Source organism: Carcharhinus amblyrhynchos, chromosome 8, assembly GCF_965287045.1.
Source record: "Carcharhinus amblyrhynchos chromosome 8, sCarAmb.v2.hapA, whole genome shotgun sequence".
NCBI lineage: Eukaryota > Metazoa > Chordata > Chondrichthyes > Carcharhiniformes > Carcharhinidae > Carcharhinus > Carcharhinus amblyrhynchos.
Window position 1 is genome coordinate 46,556,123 of NC_137331.1, and position 14,832 is coordinate 46,570,954.

The 14,832-nt window shown below is 40.5% G+C and overlaps 1 protein-coding gene across 3 annotated transcripts in view; it reads left to right on the forward strand.

The window, feature by feature from the left end:
• Window positions 1-281: 281 nt before the first annotated feature.
• LOC145346578 (syntabulin-like) overlaps window positions 282-14,832 on the forward strand; it is a 111,127-nt gene continuing 96,576 nt past the window's right edge. For all 3 annotated transcript variants that reach the window (XM_080194004.1, XM_080194005.1, XM_080194007.1), the window contains exon 1: window positions 282-538. The gene's annotated coding sequence lies outside the window, so the exon portion shown is untranslated. The remainder of the gene's footprint in view (window positions 539-14,832) is intronic.

Here is a 14,832-nt window from a genome sequence, read left to right on the forward strand (position 1 = left end):
AGACAGAATACTCAGCCTGCTGGGGGAGTGGGGGGGCTGCTCACCTTAACAGTGGGTGCTGATGTTTTAGTTTGCTGAAATAAATGAAGCTGACAGCCACATCTCAGCATCCGCCCTCCATCCCCTCTCCTCACTGTCACCCCCCAGCTACTCGCATGCCCAAAGCCCCTGCAGTTACCACATTTGTTTCAGCAGAAGGTCGCGGTTTGCTGTGAGGAAGGAGCCGCTATTTTTTTTTCTTATTCCCTCCTCCATTGGATTATTCTGGTTGGATTATTTTGGAGGTTGTCAGATCGGATCCCTGTCTGATCCGCAGCAGCCTCTCTCTCTCTCTCTCCTGCACCAACCAGCTTCACTGACTGTCTGCAACCTCCTCGCTCAGCTCAGAAACAAATTGTTTAGCGTTCAATATTGCCAAACTTATTCCTTGCTCTTTGCTCCTGCTGTTTATTTTTGCTTGTTTGTGTTATTATTCTTCTGCGATCAGGGGTTTGATCATTTTGGAGGCAGAAGGACGGCATTTGCTTGACACCAAAAGGCAAGTCTTTTATTTTTATTCTCATCCCCACTCGTATCAATGTGAACCGGGTTCCTGGATAAAATCTGGACAAAATGTCAAGGTCCAAGGAGCTTTCTTTTTTTATAAATTGAGAGGATAAGATCTAACTGAGCTAACTGAGTGTTTTTTGCTTGTCAGGATTTGTGTTTTTTTACTGAGCTGTGTACAAATTGCGATGCTGTGCTGTAGAATAAATATCTTTAATTCTGTTTATTGACAGTGTGACTGTGGGGAGTCCCCCTCCTACCCAAAGTTAAAATAAGAAATGACTGAACTATATAACACGAATCCAGTCTGGATTTGGCGGGGTTGGGGGGGGGTGGTGGTAGGGGAGTGTTTAACCAAGTTCCCGCAATTTTGGATCCATAGATTACCTACAGTAAAGGAGACTGTTCGGCCCATCGCGTCTGCACTGACTCTCTGAAAGATTTATCACAGCGTGATAATCTTGTATAATCTGTAGTTAGCAGGTTTAATACTGCTCCCTGCACCAGAAATGCCGGAGGCACTGTGCAAAATGCCAGTCCCCATCAGAAATCACTTGTTCCACTAAAGCCGACTCAATCCGTCAGGGTGAGTTTACTGCCTTGTGTTAATTAACTACATTTTTTTTTGCAACTACAAATGTACAGAATATAATAAATGCATAACGCTATGTGCACTACATATTTATTGCTGGGAACCAATGTTATTTTCCCCCCAGTCAATGGCGCACACTGCCTTGGAGGCAGAACTTTCCCTTAGCTTTTAAACCAATTGTCAAAAATCAGGTGTTAAGCCGAGCATTTGCTGGCATGCAGGGCAAAGCTTTCCCTCGACAATCTTTGAACAATACTCCTAATTCCCGTCGGAAGGCACCGCCAGATTTCGTGACATGTCTGTTTCCTAAACTGCACTAATATGCAGCATGTGCCGTGTAGACTAGTATTATCCTAGAATAACATTGAAACTGCTCTCTCCAAGCCGCTTTCCCACTTGATCTCAGTAGTCACCACAAGCTGAATACTTCCATTCAATCAGTCTGACAGTTATATTTTGATTCTTGCCACTGAAGCAATTGCTGGCTTTCAAATAAGACTTTGAAATACCCTAATTCTAATGCAATGTGACACCCATTGTAATTTCAAGGCCAAAAATGCTGTATTTCAGCTATTTTTTTCATGAGTTGTTTTACAGTCCAATCTGCAGAATGTATTGGTGAGGGTCTGTGTTTTTTTTCCAATTGAGCATATATTTTAGCACTATAGACATGCTTGTAATTGGGATTTGCTTATTAATTCTTTAAGTAGCAGATCAGAGAAGATACAAAACTAAAGCAGACATATTTCTGTAATTAAATGCTTAGAAGTGACATTATACTTAACTATTTATCACTTTTCAGTAAACATGTAAGAAATAATGTAAAATTTACACTTGTATGCTAGAAAGTAAAGAGCACGCATGATGAGAACCTCTAGATATTACTGAAATTCCATAAATTACCTGGTATGACAGTCTCAACATTATGGGATCGCTAATTAAGGCTAGTGCAGGGAGGTGTTTGGAATTATAGCCATTCAAAAATTGCATACTATTTTTATTTCACTTATCTGAAAATCATGCTGGAGGATGTTAGTGTTGGGAATTGCCATACTGCTCATTCCAAGCACCCAGAATTAACATCAGACATATCTTGGTCATGTATTGGAGGGGTTAGTTACAAAGTGAAGCTGCCTCTGAACTCCCCTGGCAACATGATCAAATCTCAGCCTCAGAAAATCTCAACCAACTGCTGTAACAGTATCAGATTTTCCATTTCTCATTCCTTCCATTTCTGTGGCCTGTTCGAATGAGATTTCCAATTTAGTGCCAAATTTTTGCTATGGCTTCAATGCCCACTGGTAAACAGATTCAGGCTACCCACAATAATATTATCTAAGATTCTGAAATACATCAAAAGATGAAACTTTAATGTCATCACTATTGCCTGCATTGAAATTCAGATCCCAGAGGTGAAATGTTGGTGTCTAAATTACATTATTGCACTTCTGTCAAAAGACATTCATTTCCAAAACAAAATATCTTGACATTTGGATTATGGATCTGTTCTAGTGGCAGTATTTTGTTCCTTAGAGTGTGCCTTATATTCAATTATGGTGCAATTTCCATGAAATGTGACCCATACTATTAAAAGGGAGTTGAAAAACACCTTTATGATGGATATATGTATATGCCTGTATATAGTACTGCGATTAATCTTTCCTCTGAACTTTATTGCTCCAACTCTACCAATTTTCTCCCTTGTCCCTCACAGCTCTAACTACAGACAACAGATCAACCTCAAAAGTACATAACTGCTGAAATTGTCTGACTCCTCTGAGAACAATTTCTAACTCTCTTATTCTGATATAGAACAAAGAACAATACAGTGCAGGAATAGGCCCTTCAGCCCACCAAATCTACACCAATTCCTAATCCTTATTTAGACCCACTACTTATTGCCCATACTGAGTTACTATCCTTCTGTTCGCCTCCCATTCATGTGTCTATCAAGATATGCCTTGAACTTTGCTAACATGCCTATTTCCATCACCTCGACTGGCAGTGTGTTCCACCTACCACCTGCTGTGTGAAAAGCTTTCCCTACACACCACCCCTAAATTACCCCCGTCTCACCTTGAACTTATGCCCTCTTGTGGTTGACCTTTCCACCCTGGGAAAAAGCCTCTAACTGTTGGCATTCTCTTGGGTAACAGCAATCCAAAGCCACACTCTTAACACAAACAGTGCTGGATGCCATACCTCCAATGCAAGGTCTTTAATTACTTGTGCACAAAGAGAACCTGCAAACAGTCAACACTGAATGCCCAGTGCGGTTCTGGGGTCACAGAGAACCAGCTCAGCAATTATAGTCAATTACAGCAAATCAGGAATAAGAGATTTTTCACATCTTTCATTGACATACATATGTACCAACCACAGCACAGCCATTTTGCCTTTTCTTATCCAATAGAAAATCAATCCTTCGTTAGCATAATATGCCCCCACATCTTGCTATTTGGTAATCGCTGAGATAACTTGTTCCTTGTTTTCATCCTGCTGTCCTAACCTGGAATGTCGTGTTTATGGAACAATGTTTTAGACATACTTGCTTATCCTGCATGCGTCAGTGTTGGCCTTACTGAAGGTTGTGTTTGCAAATAATTATTTTTCATTACTTCACACAGTTTTTTTTCCAATTATGGAACTTTAATTTTCACAATTGTTGTAGCCTAACTTCCACACACCCTACCTCTGCCTCTCATAATTTTGGAGACGTCTTTCCAGAGGAAACATTTATCTGATCTCTCCTGAGAGTGTTGTGGGGGGTGGGGGGCGGGGGTGCGGGGGGTGGGGTTGCACGGAGACACAGTGGACACAGTGGTTAGCCCTGCTGCCTCACAGTGCCAGGGACCGGGTTCAATTCCCGGCTTGAGTCATTGTCTGTGTGGCGTTTGCACATTTTCCCCATGTCTGTGTGGGTTTCCTTCGGGTGCTCCGGTTTCCTCCCACAGTCCAAAGATGTGCTGGTTAGGTGGATTGGCCATGCTAAATTGCCCCTTAGTGTCAGATGGGCGAATAGGGTAAATGTATGGGATTATATGAATAGGGCTTGGGTGGGATTGTGGTCATTGCAGACTCAATGGACCGAATAGCCTCCTTCTGCACCGTAGGAATTCTATACCTAAAACCCTCTAGGCCAGGCAACATCCCGGCAAACCTTCTTTGCACTTTCTCCAAAGCATTCTTCTGATTGTGTGGTAGATAATGAAAACTAGCCTTTTCAAGCCAGAAAATTGACAAGAACTATTTAGCATATTGGGAGGATGGAGAAGTAAAATCAGTATAAGATTCGCAACACAGAGCAAGGATGGGTCCGTGAAATGCAACCAGCGAGAGCTTTTTTGGGACCATGTTGCCTTTCAATTAGGGACATTGTTCTTTCCACTTTGTTTTGCTCTCTTTATATGGCTTTTCTGAATTTTGTTTCAGGCATAACCTTTCAGGCCCCTGCAAATACTGCTCATATTTGAGTATTATATTGAACATGAGGATTGTTTGATTAAAGCACCATTGATATTATCTGATTTCTATAAGGCCACTTCTAGTCTCCCCATAGCAATGAGCCTATAAGATGAAAGTGACAGAGATGATCTCCTATTTTATAGTACTGCATCTTGATGTTGCTTGGCATTGTGTTTATTTTAGGAACATGTCTTGGAAACAGGAACTGACAACATTACAGTCAAACCATGACTTTTAAAATTCTGAGCGTTCACTATATTTTGATAGATTCAGCAATCAGTAATAACAGCAGCAACTGTATTTGTATTCCATTTTTGAGTATCATGTCACATGTAGTGAATTACTCCATGGCAATTCAGAACAGTATAATACTGTAGTTTAAATATTCCCAAGGAGCAAAAGAAGACATTACAACCGGTAATTAAAAGCTTAAGGGATAGGATTTAAGTAGTATACTAAGAGAGGAAAGAATTGTGGAGAGATGGTGAGAAGAGAGTTAAGAGACGACATTGAGGGTGGGGTGAGATGCAGGAAGTGAGGAAGGGTCCAAGGGGAGAAGGTGATGGATCAGATTGTTTGATATAGGGAGCAGCAGTGTACTGAACATAAGGAGTCCTGAAGCACACACATGCACTGTAATTACATGGGAAGCTTGAACTGCCAATGAGCTGATTTGCATTACCTGGGACTCTTCGCAAATATCCTTTACGCTGACCTCAGTTTTGGAAAACTAGGATCGATATGTGTTTTCACCCAGATATGTACTCGAAAATTGTTATTGTTACCAGCCCCATTGAGACTGATAACTTTAGACAAGAGATTTGAATTCATGGTGACTGACTGAAAGAGTCTCATAGAAAGATTTTGGGGGTGATTTTACCATTTCACTCCGCTGGTTGATGGGTGGGGAGAGGGGTAAGATCGCTAAAGAGCTGAAAAATTGGATTTGTGCCCGATTTCTTGTCTCTCATGATCTTACTGGCACTGAGTAGCTGGAGAGATCAATCGAGCACGAAGCTGATTGTAATATTTAAACTCTATTTAAAATAGAATTTAAATATTACAAGTGAGCTCAGGTCGCAAACGTTTGGCCTCACTTGCCTTTGCGGCTCCCAGTGAAGGTCTTCAAGTTTGAAGAGTTTTACTGCCACAAGTGAGTTAAAAGCAACATTGTCGAAACAATATAACTCTAAACTACAGAGAAGCTACCTCCTTTTCAATTTTTTTAGACAACCCACCACATTTATACTTCACTGCCTGCTCTCAACAGAATTGTAATTCTTACAGGAACCTATCCACAATCACTCACAGCTACCGATGGGTTCAGTTCTCACCGTTTTGCTGAGTTGTAATGTCAAGTGACAGTCAAAAGACACTTCTCTCAGTTTCCAGAGAAAATCTAAACTGAACATCTGCAGTAAGGCCCACTTCCATGATTCATTCCTCTCTTGGCCAGGACAAATTTTCCGGATTCCTCAGATTGACATAAGAACAGAATTTTCCCATCCCATGGGAATCATAGTGGATGAGACATGGACCATGCAAAGGTCCGTTAACCTTGGGTAGGAATTTCCAGCCTTGATGTCTGTTTGACCAGAGATCTTTCCTTCTGCATTTCTGCTCAGTAGCTGAGAGAAGGAACACACCCTCCTCTCTGCTGGTCACACTGCAGCTTTTAGTCTCTCTGTGAGATCGTCATCTCTCCCTCTTTGTCCAAAACTTGGAGATTGTAAGTCTATCCACAGTCAGCATAGCTGATGTTGCCTTTGTTTTCAGTGTGCATTTTACACTTTGCTTCCAGTTACTGTCCTCATAGTTACCAAGCCTCACAGGCTTATTGTCAGACAGAATTCAAAGCAGATCAGATGACCTTCCTCACTACTTATTTCACTTGGAATTAAAGAGACAGTTCCAAAACATAATTTTTTAAAATCAAATGTCATATTTATATAGCATCACACTGTTTTATCTCCGGTGCAACCCACCGCTCCCCATAAACACACCCATACACTCCCAAGCATTCCCGACCCAATCCAGCCTGACTACCCACTTCCTGACTGATCTATCCATTCCCTCACCCAACCACCCACCTCTCCCAACTCAATTACCCACCCTACAAACTGCCTACTCCTTGTCCAGCCAACCCGACGACCCACTGTCCAACCTGTCTACCCCCTGACCCTCCAATCCACACATCAACACCACTGAAAATCTTGAGACCTTTAAAAACCTATCTGAATATGGCATTTGGTGTCATAAAAAGGGGATGCATCCTCGAGGTTGCTCCTGTTCACCAGTCTCCTCCTGGCCAAGGCTTCATTATTTCAACTGGGATTGGAACTTCTGGCTGAAAGGGCACAAAAAGGTCGGCATGCAATAATTTCCTGGTCTTGCATTGCTGCTGGTTGGAAGATCTGGCCCATAGTTCTTGAAGAATTGTGGGCTAGTAAAGGTTGCAGCGATAGGGAGGGATGAGACCATCAAGGGTGGAAATTTTAAAAATGAACCAGTGGTGGAGTGGAAACCAATGCAGGTCAATAAGCACAGAAATAATGGGTGAACATGACTTGGTCCACATGAAGAAGTGGGCAGTAGAATTTTTAATTAGCCAAGATTTAATGAGGGTGTAAGTTGAGAGGCATGGGATTAGTCAATACTGCATGTAGAAACAGATATGCTGTGGATTGCAAAAACAGACGGACTGAGACAGGGCTGGGTGTGGGTGTTATAACACAGGTAAAAAGAAAGAGAGTTTGATGATCAAAAGGATGGAGCATTGGAATCCGAGTCAGACTGAAAATGATGCCAGTTTTGTGGGCACTTTGATGCAGCCTGAATTAATGGTCAGATAGTAAATTCAATTTGTAGTGAGTGAAGGAGTTTCTTTTCCAGACTTGAAAGGTCAAGAATCAAGTGAGACTTTATCATTTTAATAATTTAATTGGCTCCTAAAACAGGCAATTTTATTGGATAAAGAATTAATACCAACCTTTCTCTAGGAGAATGGCTCGTAATGTAGGGTAATCAAGTTCTTTACCCTGGGAGATCTGAAAAGATCCCTTTCCATATCTTCCTTTGCATACCGTTCATATTACATATCTTGAATCATTTTAAGTTGAGGCATTTTAAACCTTTATCTTTTTCTTTGCATTTGTTGCTGGGAAGGTGAACAAAGTTTGGACTTGTCTTTCTCTGCTTCTAATTGCCAGCACAGTAAAAAGACTGACAACACCAGGTTTAAGTCCAACTGATTTATTTGATAGTACACTAGTGAGTACCGTGTTTACCCCAGTCCAACGCCGGCATATCCACATCATGTCTAATTGCCAGCATCCAGACTCCTGTCTTCATTTGTCTTTTACTAATGCAAGTAAGTTTTAGCACATTTCATTCCTGAGGAATATAGTTTTGTCAGCTAGTGTTCTAATGTTTTGTTCCTCACTACAGCTTGAACAGTTAAACAAGTCCAGTATCAACTCCAACTTTAATCAAGCTGTCAATCATCATCAAGAAACAATACTTTTCACTGTACGTTAATACATGTGACAATAATAAATCAAATCAAATCAAAGAAGTCCTTAGCCAACTGGTATTCCACCATAACTAACCCATGTCCTAGAAGGCTCTTAATCCTGTGCTTGTCTGTCTGTAATTTTATTTCAGCATATGTTTGCTGCAAATGAGCTATTCCTGCTTATTCTGCAGTGCTTTGAACAAGAGAGCACCCATTTATCTCAGAATTTGATACCCCATTATTATTCGCAAGTTTCTCAGCTGAGTTTTGACTTGCTTTCCGAGCTCTACTGAATTCTTTTTCAGAGCAGTCATTAAAGACCTAAAGCTCAGAATCCTTCAAAGGCTGAAGGATTTGGTGTCGCCGACGTTTAATTAAAGGAAATTTTGGTTGAGCCTAAACAGGAAGCCAGTCAACATATCTGTCAATAATGTATCAGTGGGCATGGCAAATGAAGTGGTGGTGAGGTAGAGGTGTGTTATGTCAGCATACATAAGAAATCTAACATGTTTTTGGATAGTACTTCTGAGCAGAAACATGTAAATGACAAATAGAATACTAGAAGTTAAAAACAGATAGTCCAGATTTTGATATTAACAATATTAGTATTTACTGTGAAGCCATTATCATGAGGTAAACAGGTCAGCAAATTCTGGTGTCCATACATGTGTAATATAATGTAGAAGCCCGGAAGTTGCTATCAAAGATATCTTGTTCTATCCTCACTGATAATCTTGACATTAAAATGACTGCAGTAGCATAAACTTGCTGTATTTTCCCATTAGGTCAGCACTGAAGGCAATTGAAAAAAATAAGTCTGGTGCATTCAGAGATAAGTGAGTTTTTAATGATGTGATAAGTGATAAGTACTTTCGAACATCCTCTCTGGCTCTGAAAAAATATTTTTACAAGTGCGAAGTCTAATTTGTTCAGGAAAAAAATATGTTGAAGATTTTGTTTTAAAAATGATTTTTTTCTTTTTCTCTCTTTTATATCTCTTGTTCTTAATCCCATCTGCATTTCCTAATATTTATGTCACTTTCTGTACATCATTTAATAAAATTTATATTTCTTGCCGACTGAGGACTTTACATGTTCAATGTGAACATGTTAACTTCTATGCAACAGAAACACAGTAAATTGCAGGGCTCTGTGTATTGGGCTCCAAAGATTGGTATGACCAAAAAACTTAATTGTAATCCTACAATTGCTTGATTATGAGATTTCAACTGTCTTGAGTGGAAGATCTGAAACAGATGGCTTCAAAATCCGTTCGGGGTATAACCACTATGACCCCTATAACCCCTATACTATATGCAGTTTCCATGGCAGTGTCTATTCACCTCAGTGGACATCAAATCCCCTCTGATGACTGTGTCAAATGCCAACTGAATGGAAAACTCTTTAATCTCAGATGCCTCCATGCAAAATTAAACTGACCAATATCGATAAGCACAGTTATAGCTTGTAGATGACAGCTTTGTCATCCACTCTACACCAGATCTGCAAGGCATTCTCGAGCTCTTCAATTCTTCATACAAAAAAACTCAACCTATCGTTGAGTGTTGTTAAAACAAAACTCATGTCAGCTCACACTGGGTAAACCGAATATTCCACCTTCCATATATGTTGAAGGAGCGATTCTGGGATACGTTGAGCATTTTCCACATCCTGGCAGCTACCTGTTTCAAAAGGCCATCATAGACAGAGAGATCCAACAACAGATTAGCTTCCTCTTCTCAGCATTCTACAAATTGCAGCAGACAGTGTTTGACAACAAAGACATCACCAAGTCAACAGAAGTCCCAGTGTATAGAGCAGTTGTTATCACCACATCCCTGTGCTGTACACTTGCTCTGGGTATCCGTGACCCATAAGAATAATAGCGAAATTCCATCAGCAATTCATATGCCATATCCTCCAGATTCCTTAGCCAACTGGTATTCCATCATAACCAACCCATGTTCTAGAAGGCTAGGCGGAAAGGCCATCAAATAAATGTCTTTTGCTAGCGTCTTTTGTGAAGCCTGTCCCACAAGCAAAGATCCTACAATGATGGACTGGATGCTTGTGCCTTGGATGACAAAAAGTGTCTCGCCCATGAGGTCTGGCTCTCTCAATTCTTAAACAGCCTACGTTCCAGATGAGGACAAACAAAATACTTCAAAGCTAGTCTGAGTCTTCTGAGGTGTGGCAGAATTGACATTAATAACTGACAGGAGCTAGTTACCAAGTGTTCAAAATGGTGACAATCATCAAGCTCCATCACATATCTTAATGGTGAGGAAGAGTTGGGACAGAAAGGGAAAGAAAAAGAAGCAGATCCTGCACTCTGGATCCTGTGAGACATTCTTCCCCTTGTGCCCAAAGATCTGGGGCGAGATTCTCCGGCTATGCTCATCTCATAAAGTCATAAAATCCCCACAGTGCAAAAGAAGGCCATTTGACCCATCGAGTCTACACCGACCACAATCCCACTCAGGACATAGACCCATAACCCCACAAAACCGGAGAATCCTGCCCGAGGTCAACAGACCATTGCATGGTCCTCCCCCCATCCATTACAATTCCCATGGCAGGTGGGATGGGAGAACTCCAGCCCTGCACTTTGAGAATTGACCTGTTCAGTCACATGTTGACACATGGCAGAAATTCGTGACTGGAGTGGATGTTGTCTTTGAATTGAATCTGGCTTTATATTTCCTGGTTTAGACTGTAGGTGAGGGTATTTTTCTATCTAATTGGTTTAAGCGCCTCACTGTTCCTTACCCTATTCACAGATGGCCTGTAGGGGTCCCTATGCTCCAGCACCATGCCCAAGGACAGGAACTCTTTGCGGTAAAGCTGGTCAAATGTTTGTGAGCAGCAACAGCAAAGTGCATGATGGACACCATTCTTTCACCACTTATTGCAAAATTCAGATCACTGTTACCCAGTACCTTCTGGTTAACACCGGCGCCAGAATTTTCCTATCCCACTTGCCACAGGAATCATAGTGGGTGGTGGGGTGGACCATGCAAAGATCTGTTGACCTCAAGTGGAATATTCCGGTTTTGGGGTGAGCACGGACAGAAAATCCCACCCCAAGTATTAAAGCATTTACAAATATTCACATATCTAAAGATTACAGTAAAATAATGTGCATATATAGGAAGTTGGTGAAATATTTAGTATCTTATAAATAGTAACATAGCACTGAGGAAATATAAATCATTTATATTTGATTTGATTATTTTCTATAGCTTTTTTAGGGATACTATGTTGTTTGTAAGAATAATTTGGGTTTTCTTTTTGAAAATAAAAATGATTCTCTACATAAAACCATGTTTCTTTTATAGCTGAGCCCCATTTGTTTCTGATTATTAGTCCATGTTGCATTGTACCTTTGCCATAGCAACAACATAAATATCAATATTTAAACCGTGCCAAGCCTTATCACTAAGTAATGTTAATAGAGAGTTTAGGGCTGAAAATCTAGAATGCTGAATATGTTTATGCACAAAGTTTAAATCACGGCCTTTAAATATTTATATAAAATAAATGTATTACGGCATCAAAAAGCATAATTGAAGTCTGGTTGAGTTAGCAACATTACCATTTTATTGCTTCAGTAGGCAGGACATGCGCATGGAAAATGCCAGTGGCCTAAAGATTAAAGTACTCACAGTGCTTTTAGAATATTTTAATGCCAAATGGAAAAAAGATTATGCAGATGTTTTCTGCTGAACATGTTATTTTTCACATATGATGGAGCTATTAGGTAACTCAGCTGTGGAATACATTTCACATTCAGTCCCTATTTACCTTGAGGCAACAACTTTACATTTGATATCAAACTTAAGATGTACTGAGGTAAGATTGCCTGTAATTTATATGTTAAAGAAGACCATTCCATTTTGTAAACTACAACCTTACAATTTTATTCCGTGGTGGCACAAAGAAAATCTTTTCCCAATAAATATTTTATGGGTTTTTTTTATTTATTCATTTTACGGGATGTAGGCATTGCCGGCTGGGCCCAGCATTTACTGACCATCTCTAGTTGCCCTTGAACTGAGTGGCTTGCTAGGCCATTGTGGAGAGCATTTGAGAGTCAACCACATTGCTGCAGTTCTGGAGTCACATGTAGGCCAGACCAGGCTAGGACAGCAGATTTCCTTCCTTGAAGGACATTAGTGAACCAGATGGGTTTTTATGACAGTTGACAATGGTTTCATGGTCTTCATTACGGTTGGAAGGCATTAATGAGCTGAGCCTTTCAAGACCATGTAGAACTTCAGCAGAAACAGCTTTATTCAACATGCATGAGGGACAGCACAACTCAGAGCTGTAATTCCAACTTGCTCCTGAGCTACTCCGCTCATCATCAGTCCTTGCAGCCTTTTTTCACATTAGATAACATTGCATTTATGTTAGGTCATCCTATTGTTACTTTGAATCGGTTACAATTCTGTTTTGAACATATTGTCCTGTGTGCTTTAACTTTAATCATTTTCTGGAGATATACTATCCACCGGTTTACAAAATCAAAGCATTGTGTTTGGCAAACCAATTTCAATGGTGTGTTAATTGTTCCCATCGCCCTGATACTTCATTTGTTTTCCAGAGGCACAGTGGCTCCTCTGTACATTATGGAATCTTGATAAGTGATACCAACAGTCTCATTGTTGCTGTAGCCTCGGAAAGATCTCACCTGTTTAGTGCTGTGTGAGATGTAGATATTCGTAATTTGTCAAGTGTCTGCCCATAGCGAGTGTGAATATTATAGTGAGGCTATCTAGATAATCCCTTCCATTCATTCCTCTCCTGTTGCAGCTCACACTCCCTGGACTTGCCCTACTACAAATACACTTTCAATTCTAGATTTTTACTGAATTCAAATTAGTGTATTTTAAAATGTTGTAGCTTAATTAGGACATTTTGGTATTACAAATGTTGACTTTGAGCAAAGTATGTGTATTATTTTGAATATATTAGTTTGAAAGATGTTGCAATGTTGGGATCAATATGAACCTTTGATGGAAGAAACCAGTTGCACTGAAAGATTTTTGGGAAATCTTCACTTTTGTTGTCAATTGCCATTTCAGAGTTATCACGGTTAAGTTCTTTGCAACTTGTAACAATCCCTTTGAACCAATTACACTGGCAGATGTGTGGCACCATTCTTTTTAAACAGTTCAATAAATGTTTGATCATTTGATAAAATTGAGGTTGATATCACTCATGAACAGGTCACATCATTGTGACATATGGGGTAGAATGTTACCAAAAAATGGCAGGTGTCAGGATCTGACTGAAAACCAGAGAAACAGGCAGGTTTTCTCTCCAGATCTTATGACACTATGTCAAAAAAGCAAGAGGGCGTGTTTCATACCATCATTTTGAGGGGTGAAGCCTAAAGACAGCGGCAAAACCAGTTCCATAGAGATCAGGACAATGTTTTTAAACGGTTCCCTGATGAGAGCAAAAAATATTCTTCTGCCCTCACAACCCACCATGGAGGTATAAGGGGCTCCCAAAACCCCCAACCAGTCATTGCCATCAAATATCTCGCACTTCCCCCCTTCCCGATCATCCTGGGCAACTCCTTCTCATTGCGTCCCCTCTGCCTACCCAATCAGCACTGGCATCATCTCCCTCTTTCCCCCCAGCCCCTCACGGCTGGTAATATCCCTCTCAATACCACCCCCTGCCCCGATCATTGTCGGCAATCCCTTCCCCCCATAAGTGCTCGCTCTCCAACCTCCCCCGATACAAATACATGGCCACCCACCGCCCCCACACTCCCACTTCGGCAATGGGAGATTTGGAAATACAACAAGAGGGGAGAATATGACGGAAGGGGAAGCTGTTTATTAGATTAAAATTCATGCAAATTTTTGGAAATGGGGTTCTTGCCCTTTGTGGGCATGAACCCGCAATTTCACCAGCAAGGGGGCAAGGAAAATCTCGGATTGCAATCCCCCCAGAGAGAATTGTGTTTTCCAATTCTCTCAGATTTTCAGCCTGTGTTGTCATTCTCATGGGCTGAAAGTCAAGTTTACTTGACATTCGAAATAGGTCAGTTTCAATGGGAAACAATAATGATGAAAAGTTAATTTTACAGTTATTTGTTCAACAGTGTAAATTAGAATGAGCAAGGAATGGATCAGGAACTCCAAGGTATATTATGAAGTTAGCCTAAACCCCAACTTCAATGATTTTGGCATTGGAATGCATGTATCCCAGTCTGGGTATGATTCAATTGACTCAGACTAAGCTTTTATGAAAACAAACTTTATTTAAGAACAAAGTCGGAATATAACAAAAAGAATTAGCATAACTTTTACCAATTTAAATACTTAAACCATGACAAGTTATAATTCTTTACGGCTAGCTATCTCGATCATTCCAATTGAAACAGTACTCCATAGATATAAATCCCTTCTCTAGAATCGGTTAGCACCAAAAACAGATATGCTCAAGTGGATGCTAGACTTCCAACCTTTCAACACCTCTGGACAGAGATTTAGATGGAAACCTGTCTTCAGGCTCTCATACAACCATCTGCAGAGAAAGATCCACACCCAAATAACAAAACATTAGAGAAAGAGACTTATTTTGTGACAGATTCCAGTCTCCGACTCCATACAGAGAAAGAGTCATAGAGAAAGTGACCTCTCTCTAAAGTTCCCAAGCAACAGATTGAGTTTGATTTCTTTGTGGTAGCCTAGCT